Source organism: Poecile atricapillus, chromosome 1, assembly GCF_030490865.1.
Source record: "Poecile atricapillus isolate bPoeAtr1 chromosome 1, bPoeAtr1.hap1, whole genome shotgun sequence".
Classification (NCBI taxonomy): domain Eukaryota; kingdom Metazoa; phylum Chordata; class Aves; order Passeriformes; family Paridae; genus Poecile; species Poecile atricapillus.
In genome coordinates, this window is record NC_081249.1 from 174992503 (window position 1) to 175005900 (window position 13398).

At 44.3% G+C, this 13398-nt stretch overlaps 1 long non-coding RNA gene across 1 annotated transcript; it reads left to right on the forward strand.

The window, feature by feature from the left end:
- The first annotated feature begins 247 nt into the window (after positions 1 to 247).
- LOC131576804 (uncharacterized) lies at positions 248 to 12834 on the forward strand. Its single transcript, XR_009277081.1, has 4 exons — positions 248 to 354; positions 6779 to 6983; positions 11759 to 11838; positions 12700 to 12834. It is a non-coding gene; the product is annotated as an uncharacterized LOC131576804 (long non-coding RNA).
- The last annotated feature ends 564 nt before the right edge of the window (positions 12835 to 13398 follow it).

Genomic DNA, 13398 nt, shown 5'->3' on the forward strand with positions numbered 1-13398 from the left:
TCACCAAGATAATTTTGGGACACATTTTAATTTTTGGTGAAAAAAAAAAAAGGGAAATACATGGAATAACACAAATAAACTTACTTTATAGGTTTTCCCAGAAAAGGAGCTGTCAAGCTCTTCAGAAATCTGTCCTCATAATATTTCCCAACTTTTTTGACCAGGTTCTGTTAACAGTCCTTTTCCAAATTTGTGCTGAGGTAAGAAGGACTGGAAAACAGTCCATTGGGAAATCATCTGAGAGTGGGTTCATGTGACAGCTCTTTCTGTGACTTGTCATGCCGTGAATAGCAGAGCAACAGCCTTTCAGCACTCAACCATGTCACTGCCTGCCTTGCTTTTGATGGAACTGGGGTGAGTGCATGCTTGTGGAAAGGAGGGAAAACTTAACCAGTGCTTTTTTATTTCCGTAAAAGGTCTGGTTTGTGTTCTCATTCAATGTTTGCATAATATCCTGATTAAAATGCCCTCCTGCCACCGTGGCCCCTGCTCCAGTGGCTCTGGGGGGAACACGTTCCTGTCACACCCAGCACTGTGCAGAGGGACAGGGACACTCGGAGCTCCAGCCTCTTACTGGCCAAAGGTGCAAGGGACAGTAGGGGAACCAGAAGGGGAAGTGTTGTCCAGCTGATGTGTGAGGCTCTGGGGCTGCCAGAAATAGCAGCCCATGCCCTTGGCTCGTGACCACTGGTTATCTCTGGCTAAGATAAATGCCTTGGAGTCATGTGCTGTGCCTAAAGCAGGTTGCTCTGAGTGTGAGCTGGGGGCCAGAGTAGCTGTTTATGGGATTTTCCTGATGTGAGACCTGCTACTCTGCAGCACTTGGGAAGGACTGAGTGTAAAGTGCTAAAACTGAAAGATGTAGAGCTGTTGGAGTGAGTCCAGAGGAGGCCATGAAGATGATCAGAGGGATGGAGCTCTTCTGCTGCCAGGAAAGGCTGAGAGAGTTGGTGATGTTCAGCCTGGAGAAAAGAAGGCTCTGGAGTGACCATTTTGTGACCTTTCAGTACCAAAAAGGGCTCTAGGAGAGCTGGAGAGGAACTATTTATACAGGCAGAGCATGACAGGACAAGGAGGAATGGCTTCAAACTGAAAGAGATTTGGATTAGATACTAGGAAGGAGTTGTTGACTGCGAGGGTGCTGAGGCCCTGGCCCAGGTTGCCCACAGAAACTGTAGCCACAGGTTCTCCCATCCCTGGAGGTGCTCAAGGCCAGGTTGGATGTGGCTTTGATCAGCCTGGTCTAATGGAAGGTGTCCTTGCCCATGGAGGTTGGAACTAGATGGCTTTTGAGGTCCCTTCCAACCCAAATCATGCTGTCATTCTGTGATTTCTGTGTAAACTGTCCTTCTGGTGCCACTCAAGCACAGCAGACAGTTCTCAGGGCTCAGGTCAGGGCTTCTCTCTGTTACAGCAGAGATGTTTGCCTGGAAATGTCCTTCAGGTCAGTACATTCCTTCTCCCTACCCAGCTGTATTAAAGACTGTGAAGACATCAGCAAAGAACACCTGATGACACAGAGGCCTGTCCTTAGTTCAGCTCTTTCATCCTCCTGTTGTTGCCTCTCCCTGTTGAGACCATCCCATTGACTGGGCTTGAATTTGTGCTTGAACTTTTTGCATCACACAACTCCTACCAGCTGCTGCTGCTATGCCCCAAGAGACAAAATCTATGTCTGGACACTTCCTGTAGCTAAATTTCTTTGGCTGGCAAGTCCCTTGGCTCCCAGCCAGCATAAATCAGTTTAGGAACCAACAAGCTGGCAAATTTTGGGGTTTCAGAAGAGTAGGTTCAAAATGGGCTCGGAATACAAAAAGATATGACAGCATAGATATGAGATCTTCTCAGGTGCACAATCACACCCCTCCTTTTCTTCCTTCCAGAGTGTAGAAACCACATTTATATTTGAGCAGGACGGATCTTGTGGGGCAAGCAATTTCCCATAACCACGAGGTTACTCCTCACAACAGGCAGCTGCTCACAGCTGCTGTTCCCACTGTGGACACACACAGCTTTGCTGTTAAGATGCAGGGGGAGAACTTGAGCTTTCAAACCCTAACAAGCTATTTGCTTCTCCTTCTCTCTCTCTTCCCACAGCTGACCTCCGTGTCCAGCCGCGAAGGCATTTTCTGTTTTACGAGTCGCGGTGAGCAGAGAGCCAGCAGGTGAAATCCCAGCCCCTCCTGCCTCTCTGTAATTAACAGCCCCAAATATGGAGCAGTGTCTGACCCTGTGACATTTTTTCCTAAGGCTTTTATTAATTTGACACTGGTTTTCATAGCAACTCACCAGGGAGCAGTAACAAACACTCAGCTGTACCTGACAGAAAATGGGGGGTTTATCTGCTCAAAAGGTTATTCCAAGCGTCAGAGGCCAACTGTGGTTTGGATCCTGGGGAACTGCTCCAACTCTTTGATAGAAAAAACATGGAGCACTAAAGTGGGAACATTAGAGTTTAAAAACAGTGTTTGTGTCACCTTGAGCTACTGGGCTCTGTTATTGTGGTCTATCCAAGCTCCCACTCTCTGTGGAGCAGGCAGGTAGGGGACTTTTAACACCTTTATGTCTCTGTTCCTGAGGGAACACTGCCTTGTCACCTCCAAAATAATTTAAAAGAAAGGTTTTGTTTTTTTCATTCATTAGTTGATGGAGAATTCTTACATTTTCTGAGGTGGGCTTTTCTGTTGTTTCTACCAAACAACTGTTCCTAGTGCTCTTGTGATCACTTTGCTCCTGCTCTGCCCATTTTTTGGGGGAGCACACTGCTGCAAGTAATTCTTGGACACATCAAATTGCCTGTTTTTTTGGGCCAGACACAGTGACAATGGCCACAGTATGTGCAAATTGTTTTTTTGTTTTTTGTTTTGTTTGTTTGTTTGTTTTTTGTTCATTTTTCCCCAGTGGACTCAAACGTTTAGCTTCATGTGGTGTTTTGTCTCAGGGTCCCTTACCCTAATGAAATTTGAAGGCAGTGCTCACCCAGTGTATGCTCTACCTGAACAAGGGTATTTCCTTTCATCCTTTCCTCGATGAACTTGAAGTGCTCTGTTGGAAGATACTTCTTCATTTGTATGGAGTATCTTGACTTTACCCCAAATTCCAGCCATGATCTTGTTGCTACAATCAAGGACTCTGTCATCTCCTTATTGATATATTTTTCTTCAGTAATTCACAGTCTATTCTGTCTTTTCTCCTGTTGTTGCCCATCTTGCAGACACCCCCTTCAGCGAGGAAGGGTGTGATGCTCAACATTCAGTGTTCTCTGGTGGGTCAGGACATGGTCCAGGGGTAACAGGGTGCTGCTGGGTTACCAGTTGGACTCAGTGATTTCAGAGGTCTTTTCCAACCTTGATGATTCTGTGATTATAGAATATTGACCAATTTGCTTCGCGTATCCCTGGCAAGGCTCATTTCTCCCAAAACAACGTTGGCTTTAAAGGCATCTGTCACATTACTGACATTTTCACCTTTTCTTAGCACAGACCTTGGTTCTTCTGCCTAAGAGTTTCTCCTCCAGCATAGATGAAAATCTCTAATTCTCTAGTGCTGGGCATTCTCTGGGATGTTTATCTTATGAGTCTTTTGTAAAATCTGAATTGTTTCTGAAAAGATTTGAATGCACCGGACAGTTGAGTGACAGCTGTCAGTGTAGAATGAGAGACTCACAGAATATGCTGACTTGGAAGAGACCCATCAGGATCATGGAGTCCAGCTCCTGGCCCTGCACAGGACACCCCAAGAATCACACCATGTGTCTGAGAGCATTGTGCAAACTCTTCTTGAGCTCTGTCAGGCTTGGTGCTGTGGTCACTTCCCTGGGGAGCAGTTTCAGTGCCCAAACACCCTCTGGGAGAAAAACTTTCCCCAAAACCTCCCCATACTCATGTTCATGCCATTTCCTCTGTGTTTAAGCTGAGTATATATTTATGTAGTTATTAATGCTGGTTCCCCCTCTGCAGATTTAATGGTGGTGGCCTGAGACCTGTACATCCTAAATTTTTACTATTGTTAAACAGACAAATCTGACATTTAAATTCCCTTGAAAACTCATTATTTTATGTCTCAGATTCACTTAAGATCTCAGCAAAGCTTCCATAAAACGGCCTGTGATTGAGACAGGAGTTCTTTCCTCTCCTCCCTTGGATGGGGGCAGCACATGTGGTGATGTGTGCCTGTTAACTGCAGGTGGGGTGTTAAATTCACTAACACCTGCTGCTAATTCTGCTGAGTAGGTAAATAGGCCCATGCTGTTGTTCTTCCCCAGCTGCTTCCATCTGCAGTGAGGTGAAATTTGAGGGACTGCACCTTGCATTCATTTGCAAAGCAAAGTCATTCCTAGGTGTAGGCAGTTTTGGGAAGAAGGAAAGGACAAAGAACATCCAGACATCATAAAGCCTGTGTCCAAAGCAAACCCCAGTGCAGTTTCACAGCTGCCAGCAGAGAGGGGTAGCCAGCCATGCAGACAACAGCTGCATTGCCAAGGAACAAAATTACAGGGCCAGATGTTCCTCTTGGAAGTACATTAAGCTGAACTTGGTAGATGAGTGCAGTAGCTGCCAAGTGCTTCTCTTATTTGGTCATAGGTAATGATTCCTCTATCAGGGAATGTGGAGGAAAAAGACCACACAGAATATCCTCATCAAAATGCTGTAGTTGAAACATTAACTTCTCTTGGACCAGAAAGATTTGGGAGCTCCATGGCAACCTTCACATCTTGTTTGAAGGATAAGGTTGTTTACTACCAGGCATGAAGTGAGAAACTTACAGCTACTGAAGCCAAATGCTTTCAAGGTATTTGCTACTGAAAGGTGACTAAGAGACAATTTTTATAGCAACCACAGTTGTTTGTGGGTGCTGTTGTAGTTCTCAGCTCAGGCTGAAAGTGAGAAGGAGAGCTTCTGGTTCTGTCTCTAAAGCAAATACCAGGAGGTCGGGTTTCTGAGGACGTGTTTGTGCTGCAGCCACGCTCCCAGCCTAGGTTTAAAGAAGCCAGCTGGGTGTGAGTGGGGACTGGCCACGGCACCTTCATCAGCTGTGTCTGTCCTCATGGGAAAGTGCTGAAGTGCATTTCTGTCTAGAGCTAACACTGTGAGGCCCCTTGGTGCATTTAGGCACACAAGCTCACATTTGTGCCAGCCAGTTGAGTGCAGCTAATAAAGTGGCTGACTTGGGGCTTCTGGTTGCCAGTGGAGAAGGGTTGATGGTTCTTTAGGGAAAGCCAACCCTCCACAGACCCCAGGCACCCCTGTAAGTACTTATCTAATGAGAATTTAGATGACTGGATCTTTGGAAAGAGGGAATGTTGGCATCTCTGAGATAACTGGAGAGATAATTCACGTCTTGCATCTCTTCAGACATCTTTCTTAAGCTCTTGGAATTTGATCATTCTCTCCTAGGACTCACAGGTTGCAAACCCAGTTCTTTTTGAAAGTACCTTCTATTTAATAACTGAAGAAATACACAATAGTCCAAATCCCTCTGCCAAATAAATCTGTCAGTAAGGAACTCACCCCTAAAAATTACTTTGGCCCAACATTTCCTGTACATAATATTAAACTTAGTCCCACACCATCAACAAATTTAAGATCCTATATCTCAGGGATTGCAACAGAGTCCAGAAAAGCTAGAGATCATAAATGAAACCTGCAGATCATACTGAGAGTTCTTCTAATGACATCGAGCTCATGGCCCTACTACTCATCTGGGAAGGGAGGGAAAAGGTCAGGTTAAATGAGAGTTTTTGGAGTGAGAGCACACCGTGCTGCCTGCGTATTTTCCATGGGATTTAAGGACAATAAGTTTCTCTCCCCACCTAGTGGTCACTAAGAGCCTTTTAACAGAACAGCAGCCGAAACCAGGGTGCTCAGCAGCAGATCCAATTTCTGATTTGTCCACAAAACGGGAAAATCAGGGAGGAGATGATTGTTCCCTTTGCTGGAGGTTATCTAGCTCAGATGAAAGCAGAGAGGAGGATCCCTGGAGGATTCCCCTTTTTTCCCCACTCTTAAAATACAGTGAGGGTAAGAAGCTGAACTGATGGGAGGAAATTACTGTGAGCCAATGATTGAGCTGTGGCCGCTGATTTTTCCTTCCAGTGTAATCCTCCTTCTGTGGGTTTTGTGGTGAGTGAGAGCAAGTTTGAAATGTGACAGGCACAGAAACATCTTCATTGCCCAACAGTGTGTTTGGCCTGGCTGTGGGTAATTCTTTCTGCAAATAGCATGGCATTGAGCGAGGGAAGAGCAACGTGAAATTAAAATGAATCTGGATGCTAAGCAAAGCTGATGCTGACTCACCTAAATATGAATAAGGAAGTCAGCAGAGTAAGCAGTGAAAGCAAAGTTTGAATTCTTCCCACTCCAATGCCCTAAGGTGTTATCAGTAACACGAGCAAAATATACGTGAGGCAAAAACCTGGTCATAGTACACAAGACATTCCACTACCTTCCCTGGATTACTCATCACACAGATCCTATGGGGAATGGTCCTTTTGGGAAAAACACTCTTTTTTTTCTTGCTACCCCCTCTTTTAGAGCAGGTCACAAAGATGAAGCCTGGTGATACTTTGTGCTGACTCTGGGATGTCTTCCTGCCTCAGAACTAGATGATCTCCTGCTGTGTTTCCCAGAACTTCACTGCAATTTTGTTAATCTGTAGCTGTGAAATGAGGGTAATGATATTTTTCTAGCTGTGAATAAAACTTCAAAAATTAAATTGAAAACTGTAATTAAAGACTGCAGCTACACCAAAAGTGCTGACAGAGGCTTGTAATTTACAGGGCAGCTCGAGTGTCCTTCCCTCCATCTGGAGAAGTCCCAGGGAGCCCCTGTCCTGCCCCACAGGTGGAGACAGGGCCAAGGCAGGGGTCTGGATCGTCAGCTTGTGCCCCAACAGACCAGCTTCCCAGAAGAATTTTGTAGAAAATCCCTGGAACTTAAGGCTGCACTGAGGTCTTTTTCCTTTGCCTCTGAATGCAGACCCAGGTGATCTGTGGGGACACTGGGGAGAGGAGGGACTCAGAGGCTGCTCGCTCATGGTGCTGCTCCACCATCTCACCCTGGGGTACCCAACTCAATGCTGGCTGATGAGCTTTCCCCTCCTGCACACTAATAAAGTCTTTTAATTGAGATTTGAACTGCTCTCAGCTCTAGAAAACTGGGACAAGCTTCCCTGTAGAGAAGACAGATATCTCCCCTCTGACTTCCCACCACTTGTCTCAGGTGTCAGACTGACTTCGTCTTTAATAAATACCTAAACTAGGAGGAGAATCTGAAAGCCCATGGGAAGGGATCAAATTATCCTGTGGCTCAGGTGAGGAGGAAAAAAAAGGTCTGGCAGGAGGTTTCCATATGTGACACCACATTTCTGAAAGGTATGGTGGGATCAGTTTGGGATGTAAGAAATGCAAGTTAAATTCCTTCTCATCTAAAACCTAGTTATTATTTTCTCCACTTGACTCTACAGAGACCTTCATGCTGTGCCTTACAGTGGTATAATAAAGCAGATGGAGAGAAATGTGCATCCTCCCTCTAGCTCTCTTATCAATACCTCTGCTGAACAGTAAATAACAGGGAAATGGAGCTCGCTTGTCAATGTTCCCAGCTGCTGTCGCTTTCTCTAAACATACAGTCAGATATTTATTGCTAACTGTTCTGAAATATATAACAGCATGGGACAGGGCTGTGGACACATTGTCTTGCTTAAATAAGATATTACTGACAGCCAGTGTTAGATATCTTGGGGTTTTTATACTTTTATTTTCAGTAGATGTTTCCCTTGCAGAGAGTGCCAGGGAAGCTGTCAAGGCAGTGAAAGGTAGATTCACTGATTAATTTCAAATTAGGTTAGGTTGACAGCTAACCCTAATTCACACCTTGAATACCTTAAGGGTGTGTTTGTAGGGGTATGTGGCTGATGATACATCTCTGGTCTGGCACAGCTCTGTAAGCCTGGAGGGGGAGTGCATCCCCTTCCCCACCAGCATCCTGTCTCCTGGCCCTGCCTGGTCACACCCAGCTCTGCTTTGTCTGTGGGCATGTCCTGCCCTCCTTGGTGGGTAGGACCCTCCTAACTGAGGCCACCTGCCTGTTTCTGAGGCTTTACTTTAGGTCATAACATGATGAATGGAAATACTGAGCAGGATGGACCACTTGAGGAGCCCAGCAGCAATGTGTGCTCTCAGTCTGAGGACAGATTGCTGGGACACCTTTTCAAAAGCTCCTGGAAACCACACTTCCCTTGTTTCTCATCACTGAAATCAAGACATCCAACATCTACCACCTCCTGCTTTCCCACTCATCCTGTCAAAGAGGGAAATGAGTTTGGGTTGGGTACAACGTGTTCTTGACATTCACTCTAGCTTTTTTAAAATCACTTTATAGTTCTCCTGGTGTTTATAAACAGATTGTTTAATAATTTGTGCTATTTTTTTTCCAGACTGACGGTTTTTTGGTTCCCCAGACCCTCATTTTCCACCTTTAAAAGTGAGAGTTACTCTGTTTACTCTCCTGGTGTGCAACACAAAACATTTTATGCAAAGAAACAGCAAACTAATATTGCACTGTGGCAACTATTCTGAGTCATCCCGAGGATTAAGCAGGAACAACAGCAGTGGTAGGACCTGAATGTTGAGAGAGATAACAAGGCAGCAGGGAAAGGCTGTGCCAGCAGCAGCATCCCACCTTTCACAGGGTGGGTGGCAGCAGTGGTGGCTCAGTCAGGACAGGCTGAGGGAGAAAAGCATCTGCCAGACAAGAATTGCACATGCTGGAGCATCACCAGAATCCAAACATTTGTGTATTGGGCTGCTGGTAAAGATATTTTGTTAGTGATGTGTTGGTATTTTGGCAGAGGTGCACTGCTGTCCATCTCCCAGTGTGGAAAAGCCAAACTTGCATTTTCCTGAATGCACTGATGAACTGAAAGAACTGACAGGCCAAAGTCACACATGTAGCTTCTATCATATACACATTAATCCCTGGTGCTGGAAAAAATGAAAGAACCCTACTGAAATAAGTTCCCAAACGGTTTATTTAAAAAAAAAGAAGTTTCTTTTTCTCTGGCAATGCTTGATTGACCTATTTTGGTGGATTAGGTACTGGGACATGATGCTTATATAAACTTTCTTAATAAGCTGTGCTAGACACAAACATCCCTTATGAAAACTATTATCTTCTTGCTGCTGACAACTGCATTGTTTTTATTGTTCAGAACACAACACAAGGCAAAAGTACAGAGAATTCAGAAGACATTTTTATCATTAATAACGTCATAATTTCCCTTAGCCTGTCTTTCCATTAAGGAAAGGAAATGCTTAAATCCAAGTGTACCATTGCTATGTTGGACCTGTGTTTGCAATTTCTGTTCCTCACAGCTTAGAAAAATGAAAATCTGGGGAAATCCCATCATTTTGTCATAATGAATTTCAGTTTCAAACACTCTTGATGTGTACCATCACATGAAATATTTTTTTATTTAACACTAAGGAGGAGTTATGATGGTATTGCAGTGGTTCCTGGGGTTCTCTCTTTACATTGTAGGATTGTGTCTCAGCCTCAGCCCCTTGCTGTGAAATGTGGGTCCTGTGCATGGCCAAACAAGCCAACACTCTGAAGGAAGCAAGGGGCTGACTGAATTCCTGAGGCTGAGGGAATATTTTAGCCCAAGAATGAATCCAGGATTTGAAGTGAGGCCTCACCAATGCCCAGTGCAGGGGATCACCTCCCTGGTCCTGCTGGTCACGCTGTTTCAGGCAGGTGCCACTGGCCTCTTTGGCCACCTGGGCACTCAGTTCATACTGAGCGTTGCCAAATCAGCTCCCTCTTTGAGTTCTACCACTGAGTTCTTTCCTTCTTACCACAAGTTTTCATCACCTTTGCTGATGGCAAGTAGCATTCTTTTTCCAGTGCCTTTCTGCAGTTCTTTCCCACATGACAGACAAAATAATTTTAAAATTATTACTTTTTTCTTAATACTAAACCAGCTGCATCATGTTCCCAATTCAAATATTCTCATTATTTAAAACAGTTCTCTTCTTCATTCCTTCAGTATTTGGTCAGAAGAAATTAAGTCAGCAGAAAAAATGGTCACAAAGCCCAGCTGCCAAATATTTCCATTACAGAGAGATCTCAGTCAAGTGTCTGCAGACATAATGAACAGGAACTGCAGCCAAGCCCACAGCATATTGGGGACAGTTCACTGGGAAGTTCAGAGGACAGGCTGCAGCTCATTTATGTAGGTATACCCCTTCTCTCCCTAAAAGAGTACTTAAAATGTGGAAGATTTGGCTGTAGGGTCACTAGAAGTATGAAGGGAAGTCCTTCAGAAAAACCTGTCAGCATAGTGGTGGGCAATAAATGGTTGAGATCAGATGCAAAGGAAACTCACTTTGCTTCCTGGGCAAGTGACCCAAGGGTTGCTCAGGAAAATGAATCCTTTGCTTTCAGTGAGATCAGGGGTACTGGCTCCAGTGCTCGTGTTCTGGTGTTCCCTGGGGGTGGAGAGACCTGTGGGGCACCATGGTTAGGAAGGACTGTGGTCACAGCAAGACCTGTTCTAACTTGTAACAATCCATAGCTGGGGTGACATCCCACAAGACAAACACAATCACTTTTTTCTTTCTTTTGTGACTGACAAAATGGCCCTGACTAAGAAAACACCATCTTGCATCTTAAGACTATATCTAAATAAAAGTGAGGTGAAAGTGGGTGGTGACAACAACACTACCCCAGTGGCACTGGCTGGGTATTTAGGAATACCTTGGAGGTGTTGAACAGCCTTTGGTGCAAACACTGCTCTATTTTGGTAATAACCTCACTGACTTAGTGGTACAACACTTCTAAAGCAATTCAAGAGAGCCTCTGTCCCTGTTAATATGAAACATTAAATAAATAAATAGCAGAAATCAACCATGAGAATTACTTGAAGATGATGAATTGACACCGACCACCCAGGAAGAGCAGAGACTGAACAAATTACACTTTGTGAAACAGAGTGTTGAAAAATCTGGAGTATGTGTAACCTTTTCAAAATGGTAGAGAATCTGGGCCCACATCCTAAGTCAGTGAAAGGGATGTGAGGAAAAGGTACACATTTCTCTTTCTCCTGGTTAATTGGCTGGCTTACCCTATCTCATGGAGTTATCTTTTTAAATAAAACCTAGTTAAATGATGTTTGAGCAGTCAGGCCATCCATAATTCAGGCTGGCAAGTTGCTGGCCCTCAAGCTGGCTCTGAAGGTACAGAGGACATAGAGTGACAATCTGCTGAGGGCACAGGAGATTTCTCTGGCTTTGGGGAGACAAGGAAATGCACAGCTCCACAATAACCTACAAACATGTAGGTGAAAGCTGAAGCTTTCTCCTTTGCCAGGGAATGGAAATTTATTAGATACCTCCTGAAGGCAGGCAGCAAGATGTTTGCTAGAATTAAGGTTTTGAATAATTCTGCTCTCTTGGAAAGAGCTGATGGTACTGCAAAGACCAAGAGAGACAGCTGGATGAAGAAAAAATTGAAATTATAGGATATATTTAAATGTTAAATAATATTTAATATGTGGTGTCTGAGACAGAATGTGCTTAATTAGGGGAAATAGGAAATCTGTCTAAGGAAATAAATGAGTATTGACTGAAGATTTGAGGGGAGGGGACTGAACTGACCCAGGGTGTCATTTTTGTATTGCTCTTGGGATGAGTTTGGCACAAATTGTATAAATGTCAAAAGCAGGTAAAAAGATAATTGTTGATGTTATTTGCACTTAGCCTTGCTCAAGGTGGTTGCTGTTCACAGCTGAGTCTCCTGAGAGGATTAGTAATACAACTAATGAAGACTAATAATGCAGGTAAATTAGTTTGTATCTGATGTAATGGACTATTTTTGAAACTCTAATGATGTAACTGGGAAAGCTGTACTCATTTTCAAGTTCCAGATGGTTTTAGAGCTAAGTCTGATTTTCTGAAAAAATGTCTCAGTTGCATCATCTTCAGAACATCTGTATTTAAATTATGTCTGTCTTGTCCTGTATGATGAGCAAGGTATGCATTTTCCTCTGCTCTTCCAGGAAATGTGATTTATGGTTTTATACTGTACAGCAGGGATAGCAAAATGAGCATCCAAATTAAGATAGGAAGAGGCAATTTTGGGTGCTGTGCAGGGATGGGCTCCAGATTTGGTTGATTGCTTCACACTGAAAGAATGACCATGTAAGAAGTGAAATCTCTGCCCTGCGTGGGATTTGGCAACTCTTCTAACAACCAAATCCTACCCTGAATGGAGCTCTGGACACTGCCTGTCCACCTGTGACTGTACAGTGGGATTTTCCTCTCTCAGTCCCTGTCTCCCACATGCACATGGTGCTCTTGGCTGGTGTTTGGGGGCTTGGAAAGACTCAGGCTGAACTTGCTTCAGCTGAGTTTGGATGGTTCATCCCCCTGGGAAGTGGGGGCAGGTGAGCAGAAGAGATGAGATTGCAGAGCAAGACACCTTTGTCTTCCTCCCTTCTTTATTCCAAGTCTGTGATTTGGTAGCAGGGGTTTGATATGGGGACAGGGAACACTCCCACATTGTTTTTCAAGAATAGGTTTTTTCAGCACTTTTTATAGACAGGCACCTCTATTATTTTCTGTAAAAGTGCATTTAAATGCTCTGATGTTAGTCTTATTCTCTTCTTACTTTTTGTGACCCCTTAAAAATGAATCTGCAGGCCTTTGGCAGCAAACTGAAAGCCACCAGCTGGAAGATATCCCACACCACATCTTGAAGCAGCCATCACAGTGTCTGCAAGCTTGACATGTCCTTCCCTCCTCTGAGCACCTTGTGACAGCACAGCAAATAAACCAGCTCTTGTGTGTGTTTAGATTGTACTCTTGGCTTCTCTTTGGGTAGGAAAAGTGTGGGCAGAGCAGTGTTTTGCTCAGGTGGGGTTTTTCTGAGTGTGTGCACGTGAGGTCTTTATGGAAAGCTCTTCTCCAACACCCAGCAGCAGGTGTGTGTGGGGTGCACATCCAGGAAGGGACTTGGAACAGATCTCCTGGAGCTCTTGCTCATGCCAGACACCCTAGGACTGACAGAAGGGTTCTGTGGGAACTCTGCCTTCTAAAATTCCTGCATCCTTTTTTGCCCTCCTAACTCATAGGAAAGCTTCTCGTGGCCCTCTGCAGCATTGAGAAGTTGTGATGATTAATATGAATTACCTGTGTGCTACCTCTAGTTTAATTTCTATCCCCAGCTGAAAAACAGAACAAATTATGGCAAGGAAACTGGTGAACTCCTGTGGCATCACAGAACTGCAGCCAACAGGTCACAGAGCCTTTAAAGCCAAAGTTGTGATGATCAGAAAGTAAAACCTCATGTGGAATAACAAGAAAATTTTCTCAGTGGTGTATTGTACCTTTGAATAATC